Here is a 14245-nt window from a genome sequence, read left to right on the forward strand (position 1 = left end):
CCCACCCAGGTTTACCAGCTTCCTGTCTCACAGACCTGAATGGGTGCTTTAATCAGCTTTCAACTTCCTGTAATGAGGGAGGGAGGCTTTGGCATGTAGAAGAGAGACAACCCTCCTTAGTTCTGCCTTTAGCTACCTAACAATACCTCATGAGCACACAAAGTGTTCTGGAATTTCCAAATTTTGCAGTGTTTAGGCAGTTTCAGATCCTTACGGGGCAGAATTTCTGTAGGTACCTAAGCCTGAGAGGGTCATAGTGAGAGGTGTTGGCCAGCAAGTTTGACTTCAGGTTGACTGCAGGTTTTGAAGAGGCCAGAGAGAAGTACTAGGTACTCAGATTCAAACGATGAGCCAGACCCAGTTAGATTTCCTTCCTTGTTCCTTGTTCCACACACATTAGAACTTGTCCTGTCCCTCTCATAGGGATTGGTTTACTCAATATTTTTCCTTTGAACATGATTTTGTTTAGATAGTGCCAGACCCTGGCCTTTCCACTTCTAATTCTCTGGCTGCCACAAGCCAATTCCTAAGCAGCAGATGACCCTCAAACATCTGGGAGATGATGAGTGGATAGTCACAAGGTACTCTGCTTTCTGTATCTAGAAGAATATGCAGGGCTCACCCCACGGTGTACCTAATTTATCTGTCAACCTTAAGTCCTGGGCTGTGGGGCTCAGTAAAATAGAATGTTTAGCAGCTTGACTTACAGGAACTGTTGTCTCCTTATTCTGAGATGTGGCTTTAAGGAAGTATATGCCCTTTAAAGAACCAGGGAGGAAGGAGACTTCGAGACTTCTTGGATCTGACACAAAGGTTTAGATTTAAACAAGATGAAGATCTCCCCAGTTTTGCCTCCTTATTTGATGAAAGAAGAGTTTGAAGTCTTTAAAACTGCTTTTCTCTCCAGATGCTTATTGCTCCACATTTAGACATTGATGTATTGAGGACGAGTTTTCCAGGTTAACCCAGAACCCTCTTTACTTCTTCAGAATTAACAGAGTTATACCCATATCTGGGCTCCCTTGGCTTGATGACTTTACTGTTGTGAGAAGGAGAAATGTTGTTACTGGGCTGTGGCTCAGCTAGCAGCCTGGATTGGGGCCAGAAGTAGGAATTGCAGTTGCTGTAGTGAGTACTTACTTGTATTGTCATTTGACAGACCACCCTTAGAAAGAAGACTGCTATTCCTATGCAGGGAGTGAAGCCTGGAGGGGCTGATTTTATTCAGGGGTTTGTGGGTACGGAGGAGCCAAGGTCCAGGTATTCTTGACTCTGTTACCAGAGGACTGTGTCTCCCCAAAGCTGCCCCTTTCCACCAAGATTAGTCGGGTTTTCTTCTGTAAACCAAGCTCTTAGGGCAGGAGAAAGAGTAAACTGCTGCCCCGCCCAAGAGTTTGGTTCAAGAGGTCCTCATCACTCTTGGTGTTTCTCCATCTCATTTTCTGAAGTCTTGCAACTCTTAGTCTGAGACAGTTAGTAGTCATTGTTGGTTCGTGACAACTCTCGTGTTTCTTTCTTCTAGGTTCTGAAGACAGCCATAATGGGACACAGAGGGATTACCCTGCTCGGCCCCCTGCTCATCCTGGCTACCTTCTGCCATTTTGGTGAGTGTTCTGGAATCCTTGGACGTGAATCTGGACCATCCAATTTGTTTCTGTCATTGTCTTCCCTCTTCTTGGGCCTCAGGAAGACTGTGAGGAAGCCATTGGCTTCAGTTTCATCTACAATTCAGATGTTAGGCCTGACTTTGGTTCTTTTGCCCTCCATTATGACCAGTCTTGGGTTATTATGGATTACATCATGGCCTCCCAAAGTACGTGTTGTAAATCCTAATCCATATGCCTGTGGTTAGTATCCCATTTGGGAATATGTTGTTTGTATGTATGTATGTTTGTATTTATTTATTTACTTAATATGTTGTATTTATTATATCATGAAGCAGGATTAGTGTAGGGTGCATGTTGAGTTAATCCCTTTAGAATGCTATGCAAGTATACTGCTTGTCTGTCTGTCATTCTGTGGTGGCCTGTGTGTAGCTGTGATACTGGGAACTGTGCCACGGGTGTTTCAAATGCTAGCAGGGTCAGCCACAGTAAACAGGTTTCTTCAGAGCTTCTAGACTACTAACAGACTGTAAAGAAGGAGCGGACTGTCTACTTCTGAGGGAACAGTCACTGAAAACTATGAGTAGCAGTGGGACATGGTTAATTATAGTTCCAGAAGATGAGCCTTACACTCGGGAAAGTACTCAAAGTACGACGGAGGAAGAACTGCCTCTCCAAAGTAAAGTTGGCTCTCATGACATGGATGGAGTAAGCATTCGGGGCTTTCATTTGCTGGTGGGACATGACTCAAAATGACAAGAAACATTTGAAAACATCCACTAATAATCAGAGTATGGAATATACAAAGTATGAATCTAGAAAAATTAGAGTTCATTAAAAATGAAATGAAAAGCATAAATACTGACATCCTAGGCATTAGTGAGGTAAAATAAACTGGCATTGATCATTTTGAATCAGACAATTGTATGGTTTAATGTTCCAGAAATGACAACTCCAAGAGGATTAGTATCGTAACTCATCATCACAAAAAACATTTCAAGATCTATCTTGAAGTTCAGTGCTGTCATAGGATATCCATACACTCACAACGAAGTCTAGTTAATACAACTGTTATACACCACAGCTAACGCCAGTGATGTAGATATTTCAGAACTCTGCCTACTTCTTCAGTGTGAAATTGAACCAACATGTAATCAAGATGCATTCATGGATAATTATTGGCAACTGGAATGCAAAGTTGGAAATAAAGTAGAAAGAATAGCAATTGGAAAACATGGCTTTGGTGATTGAAAGGAAGTTAGAGATTACCTGATAGAATTTTTTGCAAGACCAACAACATCTTCATTACAGATACCTTTTGTTTTTGTTTGAAACAAACTTGTATGTCACTGAAGAATCCAACTCTGATTCCATTTTACTTTTCCTCCTTTGATAGTTAGAGCAATGTTTAAGAGTGGATGGTTAAGGGTTCTGGAAGATTCAAGGCTATGACCCTTCTCGCACTCTTTTTAAAAAAATCATTTTATTAGGGGCTCATACAACTCTTATCACAATCCATACATACATCCATTGTGTCAAGCACATTTGCACATTTATTGCCATCATCATTCTCAAAACATCTCTCTACTTGAGCCTCTGGTAACAGCTCATTTTTCCCCTCCCTCCCCACCCTCCTCCCTCATGAACCCTTGATAATTTATAAATTATTATTTTGTCATGTCTTACTCTGTCTGATGTCTCCCTTTACTCACTTTTCTGTTGTCCATCCCCCAGGGAGGAGGTTATATGTAGATCCTTGTGATCAGTTCCTCCTTTCTACCCCACCTTCCCTGCACCCTCCCGGTATCGCCACTCTCACCACTTGTCCTGAAGGGATTACCCATCCTGGATTCCCTGTTTCCAGTTCTTTTCTGTACCAGTGGACATCCTTTGGTCTAGCTGGATTTGTAAGACAGAAGTGGGATCATGCTAGTGGGGGGAGGAAGCATTAAAGAACTAGAGCAGGGGTGTCGAACTCAAAACGCGGGCCATTGGGTGCAACAGGCAAGATTCATGTGGGCCACATCACATTTACAAATTTTGTTAAATTTATATTTTGAAGTGAGGATTCAGGAATATGGATAAGATAATTAAAACACTATATAATTGCTTTTATTTAAACATTAATTTTATTTAATGTATTTATAAAACTAAAATTATTCTTTTTTACCCGAAACATGTCAGCGTTTTCTTCCTACTAGTTTTCCAATATCTGGATTCAAAGACTGAGAACAGACAATCTTCATTAAGGCAGATAGATGTTTCTCCTTTAATCTTGATCTATATGCCATTTTATTTAATTTCATGGACGAAAATAATTGCTCACACAATGGCTTCCCTCTAAAAATGTGAACTAGCGCTGCTGCTAGGTATAACTCATATCAGCACAACTCAGAGTGTTCTTTTTAACCTTTTTGCTATTGGGATCTGTTTGCATTAGGTGACACTGAGAGTGGCAGACTTATCACTTCCAAATGTCGCCGGAACTGGGTTATAGAGTGTCTATTCACATCCACAGGTCCCCAGGAAAGGCACTGGGCCACGTGCACACTCGTCTTCAATAGTTGAAGGGATAACGAGGGAATTATGTGTACGGTATTGCCTCGATTCCCCCTAAGCGCTATTTTCTTCATAACATTTTTTAATATTTTCATTTTATTTCAGAGCATCATGGGCCACAAAATGTTACCTTGGTGGCAGCATGGGGCCCGGGGCCGCCAGTTTGACACCCGTGAACTAGGGGAAAGTTGTATGTTTCATCGTTGCTACAACGCACCCTTACTAGCTCATCTCTTTCCCGCGACCCTTCTTTAAGGAGATGTCCAGTTGCCTACAGATGGGCTTTGGGTCCCCACTCCACACTCTCCCTAATTCACTATGATATGATTTTTTGTTCTTTGATACCTGATCCTCGTGATCATATAGGCTGGTGTGCTTCCTTCATGTGGGCCTTGTTGCTTCTCAGCGAGATGGCCGCTTGTTTACATTCAAGCCTTTAAGACCCCTGATGGTATATCTTTTCACAGCTGGATACCATTGCTTTCTTCACCACATTTGCTTATGCACCCGCTTTGTCTTCATTGATTGTGTTGGGAAGGTGGGCATCATGGAATGCCAGTTTAATAGAACAAAGTGTTCTTGTATTGAGGGAGTCCTTAAGTGGAGACCCAATGTCCATCTGCTACCTTAATACTAAACCTATAAATATATGCACATAAATCTACTTCTCCATCATCATATATAAATATATTTACATATGTACATGCCTGTATTTAGACTTTTATAAATGCCCTTTGCCTCCTAGCTCTTTCCTCTATTTCCTTTTACTTTCCTCTTGTCCCACTATCATGCTCAGCCATCATTTGGGTTTCAGTAATTCCTCTTCATTACATTACCCTTGATCAAGCCCTACCAGGCCTCTTACACCCTCCTCACCACTGATTTTGGATCACTTGTTGTTCCCTTGTCCCTGGGTTTGTTAACACCACTTCCTTTCCCCCACCGCCCCTTCTCCCATCTTCCCTTGGAACTATCAGTCCCATTGTTTTCTCCTCCAGATTGTTTATCCAGCCTATCTTATCTAGATAGACCTGCAGAGATAATAATATGCACAAAAACAAGACAGAGCAAAACAAAGCAACAAAACAATAACAACAAAAAAAAAACAAATACAAAAAAAGAAAAGCCTGTAAATAATTTAAGGTCTGTTTGTTGACCTTTAGGAGTGTTTTCCACTGGGGTCTGATGGAATGCCATGCCCTGATCCCAAAGTCTATTTTTGGTATTCCCTCAGGACTTCCTTGCCTTGCTGTTCTGTTGCACACCCTTAGTGTTTTGCCTCGGTGTGGTGGGATCAGATCGGGTGCAATTCCCACACTGTGTCTCTAGTGTTGTCCCCTGTAGGGCTATGGGTCAGTGAGGGATGTTGTGTCTCATAGTGAGGCCAGCCATATGGTACTCTCTGCATTGGCTGCTCTGAGCATAATATCGTCTTCAAGGCCTGGTGGGCCAGGGTGTGCACCACTCTCTCTTCCTCCCGCTTCATTTGCTCCATGTGCCCTGATCAGACATGTCCCTCTCCCTCAGCTGTTGCCTCAGTGCTGTCCTCTGAAGTAAATTCTTCTGTGGGGAGGGGTGGCTGTCCACGTAGTTGGGATTGGGGCTGGCCCCTCAGACCTCTTTACTGGTTCCCTGCTTCATGCCGTATGTTGCATTCACATCTTGGAGCACCAGGTTGAAGTCTGGTCCCTCTTTCCCTGTGGAGATATAAACAATACCCTCCACTTGGGTGGGTTAGTGCCTTCTTCCCTCGCTACCCACTTCTTTTTTTTTCCCCTCCTCCTTTTTAGTTAACTGCCATATGTATCCCTGGATTTGGTCTGGCCCCTGCCATACTACCTGGACCTCACCCCAGGAATGTTTGTATACAGTACCTTTTTCCCTATGCCTCTTTTGCATTTTTTTGGTAAGTTTACCTCAGCAGACTCATGTTTTACTTGTCCTTTTGTGCTTGGCTTACTTTGCTTAGCATAATTTCCTCCAGTTCTTCCCATGCGGCAATGTGCTTCCTGCATTCATCACTGCTTTTTAGCAATGCGTAGTACTGGTATGTACCAGTTTTTTAATCCCCTCGTCAGTTGATGGAAATTTGGGTTCTTTCCAACTTCTTGCAATTGTGAACTGTGCCGCAATGAACATTGGAGCACACATGTCTGGCCATGGTTTGTTTCTTGCCTCTTCTGGGTATATGCCCAGTAGGGGGATTGCTGGGTCATATGGTAGCTCAATCTCCATCTCTTTTAGATTTCACCATATTGATTTCCACAGTGGCTGTACATACCTGTAGGCCCACCAGCAGTGGATGAGAGTTCCTTTCTCCCCACAGCCCCTCCAACACTTGTTGCTTTCTGATTTTTTGACTTGGACTATCTTTGAAGCTGTTAGGTGTTGTCGTTTTAATTTAATTCTCTTGGGACTAATGATCAGGAACATTTTCTCGTATGTTTATTGGCTACTCGGATTTCTGCCCCTGTGAAACATTGGTTCAGATCCTTTGTCCACCTCCTCAGTGGGCAATTTGTTTTTTTTGTTTTTGGAAACTAGCAGAGTATTGTAGATTTTAGTAATAAGGCCGTTGTCTGATGTGTCATTGCTAAAGATGTTTTCCCAGTCCTTGGGCGCTCGTATTACTCTCTTGGTGAATTCTTTGAATGTACACAGGTGTTTTATTTTCAATATATCCCACTTGTCAATTTGTGACCCATCTGTATTTGTGTTCTTCCCTGTTTCTGATAGCCTGTATAGTCCCTGCGCCAAAGTTTTCAGGTTTGTCACAATTCCCTCATTGATGGCCCTAATAGTTTGGGGTTTTACCTTCAGGTCTGTGATCCACCTTGAGTTCATTCTTGTGCATGGAGCGAGATAAGGGTCTTACTTCATTTTTCTGCAGGTAAATATCCATTTTTTTCCAGCACCACTTGTTGAAAAGGGTATTTTTGATATTTTTTGGCTCTTATCAAAGATCGGTTATCTGTATGCTGATGATTTTATTTCTGGGTTTTCAGTTCTTTTCCATTGGTCTGAGTATCTGTCATTGTACCAATAACATGTGGTTTTGACCACTGTGGCTATATAATATGTACTAAAATCAGGTAAAGCAAGCAGCTTCTCCCACTGTGTCCTTCTTGAGGCGTTCTCTGCTAATTCTGGGCTTCTTCCCTCTCCATATGACATTGGTAATCAGATTTCCCATTTCTTTGAAGAAAGATGAGGGTAATTGTATTGGGATTGCACTAAGCTTATATAGTTCCTTGGGCAGAACTGACATTTTTACTTTATTGAGTCTTCCAATCCACGAGCCTGGGATATTCTTTCATTTGTTATGCTCACGCTTGGTTTCTTGTAATAGTGTTCTGTAGTTCTCCCCATATAGATCTTTTGTCTTTTTAGTCAGGTATATCCCTACATATTTCAATTTGTACTTGGCTATTGTGAAGAGTACCACCTTTTTGATCTCCTCTTCTGTGGTCTTATCTGATGTGGATAGCAGTCTGATAGACAGAAGTTTGTTGATCTTGTATCCTGCCATTCTGCCAAACTGCTTTATTGCTTCCAGCACTCTCCTTGTGGGGCTTTTGGGATTTTCCACATATAAAATCATATCATCTGCAAATAGCGATAGTTTCACTTCTTCCTTCCCCAGGCAAATACCTTTGATGTCTTTTCTTTGCCTTATAATGTTAGCTAAAACTTCCAGTACAATGCTAAATAAAAGTGGGGATAAGGGGTATCCTTGTCTGGTCCACTTTGTCAGTGGGATTGTGTCTGTCTTTTCTCCATTGACTACCACGTTGGCTGTTGGTTTTTCATATATAGCTTGTATTATCTTGAGGAATTTTTCTTCCATTCCTGTCTTCTCAAGTGTCTTAAACAGGAATTGGTGTTGGATGTTGTCTAATGCTTTTTCTGCATTTATCAATATTATCATGTGGTTCTTGTAGTTTTTCATGTCAATGTGGTGAATGATACTAATTGTCTTTCGTATGCTGAACCATCCCTGCATCCCTGGTATGAATCACACTTGATGGTGAATTATTTGTTTTATATACTTTTATATTCTGTTGGCAAGGATTTTGTTAAGGATTTTTTTCATCAATGTTCATTAGGGATATTGATCTGTAGTTCTTGATTCTTGTGGGATCCCTGCCCGGTTTCGGAATCAGAGTTCTATTAGCTTCATAGAAGGAGTTTGCCATCTGTTTCTATGTTCTGGAAGAGTTTGCATAGGATTTGTGTCAGTTCTTCCCTTAATGCTTGGTAGAATTCTCCTGTGACGCCATCTGATCCAGGGGATTTTTTTGTTGGTAATCCCTTGATAACTGCCTATTTCTTCTATTGTTATGGGTCTTTTGCGATTTTGACGTCCATAGGGAGGGATTGTTTTCCAAGAATTTGTCCATGCCTTCCAAGTTGTTGAATTCATTGGAATACAGTCCTTCATAGTACTGTATAATTAGCCTTTTGATTTCATTAGGGTCCGTTGTAATGTCTCCTCTTTCATCCCTCACCCTTTATTGAAATTTGTTCCCTCCTTTCTTTGGTTAGGTTTGCCAGCCATCTGTTGATTCTGTTTATCCCTTCAAAGAACCAACTTTTAGCAGCATTAATTTTTCCATAGTTTTCTTATTTTCTCTCTCCTGAATCTCAGCCCTGATTTTTATTATTTTCTTTCTTTTACTATTAGTAGAATTGTCCTGTGTACTCTGCTCTAGTTGTAAATTTTGTGCCAGCATATCAATCATGAGTCTCTCTTCCTTTTTCATGTGTGCACGTATTACTATGAAACTTCCTTTGATACCTGCCTTTGCTGTGTCCCATAGGTTTTGGTACGTCATGCTCTCATTCTCCTCGGTTCTAGAAATTTCCTAATTTCATCTCTGATCTAGGCCAGTGCGCAGCCCTTTTGCAATGCAGTTATTCATCCTCCAATTGTTTGCCACCGTGTTGAGATAAAGCCCCTGCGCTGGCTCCAAATGGTCCCGACTCTGGCCAATACAGTGGCAGGGCTAAGGTCAAACCCTAGCCAGCCTCCACTGTGGTAAGCCAGAAGCCCCCAGTTCCTCAAAACCTAGTGGGTCTGTGTCTTCTTATCTTTATGATGCTCCTCCTGCAACCTGGCAGTGTGGAATTGCCCTCTTAGGAACTCCTGCGCTGATTTCTGTGGAGTCCCTCTGGTCTGTTACTCATCGCCATCTTCCTGGAAGTTCTCTCTCACTCTTTTAAAGCTTAACTTTGACTATTTATTTTGGGTTTTATTTATATAGATACATGTTTTCCCTCTCTTGTGTGTGGAATATAGTTACAAGGAGAAGCATATTCTTTGAGCTTCACAGCCCATCTCATCAAGTCAGTAACGGAGTTCCAGTAAGTCAGCTCCATCCCCCAGTATGTGGGTCCTTTTCATTCCTGCCTTTCTCCATCGTTTCTTGCCCCTTCCTTTTCCCAGCCTTGTCCTCCTCATAGTCTTTAAAAGTTATCTTTTGGTGTGAAAAGCATTTTTCTTTTCTTTATAAGAATGGTGTCATAAAATATTTATCTTTATGAGATTAGCTGTGGTGAGCATACTATTCTAATTTTGTCCATGTCTTAAGCTGTTTAACAGATGGATCATTTTGTAATGGTTCATAATATTCCATTGTATGACTATACCGTGTTTCTCCATTCTTCTCTAATTAGAGTTTTTTATTGCTTCCATCTCTTTAGTATTATAGAAATTGCTACAATAACTGTAGGTGTCTGTTGGTGTTTTGGCTTTCTTTAGAGCATTTACCAAGTCGAGAGATTGCAGGGCCATAAGGTATTTGTATTTATGTTTGTTTATGGAAGTTCCATACTGGTTTCCATAGTGGTTTTACAGTTCTGTAAACCCACCAGCAGTGTATGAGCATTCTAATCTCTCCACACCCACTTTAGCATTTATTATTTTCTGGTTTTTTTAGGTATCTTGTTTTAGTTTATCTATTTTGCTAATGTTTATTGGCTACCCAGAGGTCATCTTAGTAAAGTATTCATGTTTTATGCCAATTTTTATTGGATTATTTGCATTGATAAGATGTTACAGTTTTCTTTTTTTAATTAATAAATCTTTTTATTGGGGCTCATACAACTCTTATCACAATCCATATATACATCAGTTGAGTAAAGCACCCTTATACATTGCCCTCGTTGCCCTCATCATGCTCAAAATTCGTCTTCCACTTGGGTTCCTGGAATTGGCTCGGTTTCCTTTTTTTTCCCCCTGCCCCTCCCTCCCTGCTTCCCCCTTCCCCCTGCTCCCTTAATAGTTTATAAATAATTTTATCTTATCTTACACTGCCCGGCATCTCCCCTCACCCACCCTCCCATTGCCCATCTCCCAGAGATGAGGTCACACATAGATCTCCAAGATCGGTTCTCCCTTTCTACACCCCCTTCCCTCCCGGTGTCGCCACTCCCACCGCTGGTGTTGAGGGGTTTGTCTGTCCTAGATTCCCTGTGTTTCCAGGTCCCCACTGCACCACTGTACATCCTCTGGTCTAACGAGGTCCGCAAGGTAGAATTGGGGTCATGATAATTGGGAGGGTGTTAGAGTTTTCTGTAGATTTTTGAAATTAGCCCTTTGTCTGATATATCATTGCAAAATATATTTTCCCAATCTTTGGGTTGACATTTAACTATTTTGATGAAGTCTCCTAATATGCATGTCATATTTTTAGGTGTCCGTCTTCTCTGTTGCATGGATTGCTCATCATGTTCTCCAGTGTGTTTACGCCTGTGTATTAGAGCCCATAAGTTGGCCCTATTTCCCATCGGTGGTCTTCATGGTTCTGGGACTTACATGTAGCAGGTCTTTAATCCATTGTGAGTTCATTTTTGTACATGGTGAGAGGTATGGGTCTGATTTTCTACCATCATTTGTTGAAAGGCGATCTCTTCCCTACTTGATGTGTTTTAGTCCTTTATCAAAGGTATCTGTAGGTACTTTGGTTGTGTTACTGGGTTCTCGATTCTAATACATTGAACTTTATATCTGTTATTGTACCAGTATGTTTGATTAACATGGCTGTATAATAGGTTTTAAAGTCTTGGAGTAAAAGACTTTCTACTTTTTCACTTTTTAATAGTGTTTTATTTACCTTAATTTTCTTTTTGTTCTCTATAAAGTTTGTGATTCGTTTTTCCAATTCTCCATTTCTTTTAAGAATTGTGCAGGATTTTGGATTAAAATTGCACTGAATTTATGAAGTGTTTTTGGTAATATGGACATTTTCACTATATTTAGTCTTCCTCGCCAGGAGCACAAGGACATTGTTCCATTTGTGTATGTCTCTATGGTTTCTGATAGAAGAGTGATATAGTTTTCTTTGTATAAATCTGTTACTGTTTCTCTGTTAGGATGTATTCTTTGATATATTACCTTTTGGGTTATTGTAAATGATAGTCTTTTAATTTCCTTTGCAGTCTCATCAACTTTAATGTACAAGACTCTAACTGATTTCTCTATGTTGGTCTTAAGCCTGCTATTTTACCAAATTTTTCAATTGGTGCCAGCAATTTTTTAATTGGATCTTTTGGTTTTTCTATATATAGGATTGTATCCTCTGCAAATAGAGTTTTGTTTCTTTTGTGTCAATGTGGATGCCTTTACTATATTTTTTGATGTTTTATAGTTCTTACTAAAATCACTAGAACTTATTAAATAAGAGTGGTAATAAAGGGCAACCCTGCCTACTTCCTGTTTGAAGTGGGGAATGTTTTCAGTTTCTCTCCATTAAGTGAGATGCCGTTGGTTTTGCATATCTGACCTTAATTATATTGTGAATTATTTTTCAATTCCTATTTTACTGAGTGTTTTTTTCTAGAATGGATGTTGAATTTTATAAAATGCCTTGTCTACATTGATTGATATAATCATATGGTTTTTATTCTTTATTTTGCTTATGTGGTGAATTACATTGATTATTGTCCTAATATCAAACCATCCTTGTACATTGGATATTAATCTCACTTGATTTGATTGTAATGTCTTTTTTTGAAGTTTCATTTAATTTTTTTGGCTAGAATTTTGTTGAAAATTTTGATAACTATATTCATCAGAGATAGTGGTCTATAATTTCAATGTCTCATGATGCCTGTGTCTGGCTTAGGTATCAGGGTTATACTTGCTTGAATAAAATGAGTTTGGTAATATAATATCATCTGTATATTGTGAAATAATTCATGTAGGATTGGTGTTAACTCTTCTCTAAATGCTTGGTAGAATTCTCTGGTAAAACCATCTGGTCTTGGGCTTGATGTTGGAGTTTTTTATGACCAGATCTATTTATTCTCTTGTTTTAGGCTTGTTGAGATTTTTTACATCAATCTGTGGAATTAAGGTAGATAATGCATTTCTAGATTGGATCCATTTTTCTTGGATGTTCAAACCTCTGGAGTGTGGTTTTTTATAGTGTGTATTTTTAAATATCTCAGTTCTCTTCTAATGTCATCTGTTTCATTTCTTATTTGTAATATTTGCCTTTTTCTTTTCCTTTGTTAGATTTTCTAGTGGTGTATTAATTTTGCTAATCTTTCAAAGAGCTAACTTCTGGTCTTGTTAATTTTTTCTATAGTTCTTTTATTTTCTAATTTATTTATCTCTAATCTTTATTATTTCTTCTTTTCTAGTGTTTGAGATCTTATTTTGTTTGTCATTTTTCAATTGATTCAGTTGAGTGGTCAGGTGTTTATTTTAATTCTTCTTGCCTTTTTAATATGTGTGCTTATTGGTTTAAAGTGCCCTCTGAATACGGCTTTTGCTGTGCACCAGAAATTTTGATATGTTATATTTTGTTTTCATTTGTTTCAAGGGACTTTTATTGTGTTTATTATTACTTCAATTACCCAGTGATTTTTTTTCCTTCAAACCGTTTTATTAGGACATAGTCTAGACAGCATACCATTCAGTAGTTCAGTTATTATCAAGCAGTGCTGTACAATTGCTACCACAGTCAGTTTCAAAACATTTTATTTTCTTATACTCCTTGATATCAGCTCCCTATTACCCACTCCTTATCCTCCCTTACCTGTAATGTCCAGGAACTCTTATTCTGGTTATGATCCCTATAGATTTATCCATCCTGGGTTTCCTGTACTGAAAAAGGTAGAAAAATACATATCAGAGAGTCAAGAAGGCTACCAACAATCACAAAACACAACAGAGATTAGCCCCAATTTGAGGGGAAAAAAGTCAACAACACAGGAAATAGTGAATAAACAGATCAATCTCAAAGTGTATCAAAAGGGAGACCAATGTGGGGAAGAGATGAGCCAGTCAGGGTGCAGTGTAGCACCAGTGAAACATACAACTTTCCTCTAGTTCCTAAAAGCTTCCTTCCCCCCACTATCCTGATCCCATTTCTACCTTACAAATCCAGCTGGACCAGAGGATGTACACTGGTACAGATAGGAACTGGAAACACAGGGACTCTAGGACAGATGAACCCCTCAGGCACAGTGATGAGAGTGGCGATACTGGGAGGGTGGAGCGAAGGTGGGGTAGAAAGGAGGAACTGATCACAAGGATCTACATTTAACCCCCTCCCTGGGAGATGGACAACAGAAAAGTGGGTGAAGGGAGACATTGGACAGTGTAAGACATGACAAAATAATAATAATTTATAAATTATCATGAGTTCATGGGTGGGTGGGGAGGGAGGGGGAAAATGAGGAGCTGCTACCAGGGGCTCAAGTAGAAAGCAAATGTTTTGAGATTGATGATGGCAACACATGTACAAATGTGCTTGGTTGTGATCAAAGTTGTATGAGACTCCAATAAACTGATTTTTTAAAAATGGAGACCAAATGACAATGTTTTAACCGTTTATGTCATATTTGTCATTTTCATCTAAAACCATCTCTATAATACTCTTTGTCTGGTAACCAGGTTATTCCCATTCCTCAGTTATGGTCAGAGGGAAATCACTGAAGGCTTATTCCATGTGTAGCTCCTGTTCATGGTCATTTGGGCTTCCACTCTTATCCATAGCCTTCTGCAAATCAGAGTTTCACAATGTATGTTCTGATCCAAACCCCTCCTTCGGACAGCTGCGTACCATCTAATT

At 39.9% G+C, this 14245-nt stretch overlaps 1 long non-coding RNA gene across 1 annotated transcript in view; it reads right to left on the reverse strand.

Annotated features, from left to right (window-relative positions):
- Nucleotides 1-3240: 3240 nt before the first annotated feature.
- Nucleotides 3241-14245, reverse strand: part of LOC142444728 (uncharacterized) — a 31722-nt gene continuing 20717 nt past the window's right edge. The window contains exons 2-3 of the long non-coding RNA XR_012783926.1: nt 13208-13275; nt 3241-5860 (exon numbers count right to left, since the gene is read on the reverse strand). This is a non-coding gene — a long non-coding RNA (uncharacterized LOC142444728). The remainder of the gene's footprint in view (nt 5861-13207; nt 13276-14245) is intronic.

The sequence above is a fragment of the Tenrec ecaudatus genome, chromosome 4, assembly GCF_050624435.1.
Source record: "Tenrec ecaudatus isolate mTenEca1 chromosome 4, mTenEca1.hap1, whole genome shotgun sequence".
Lineage (NCBI taxonomy): Eukaryota > Metazoa > Chordata > Mammalia > Afrosoricida > Tenrecidae > Tenrec > Tenrec ecaudatus.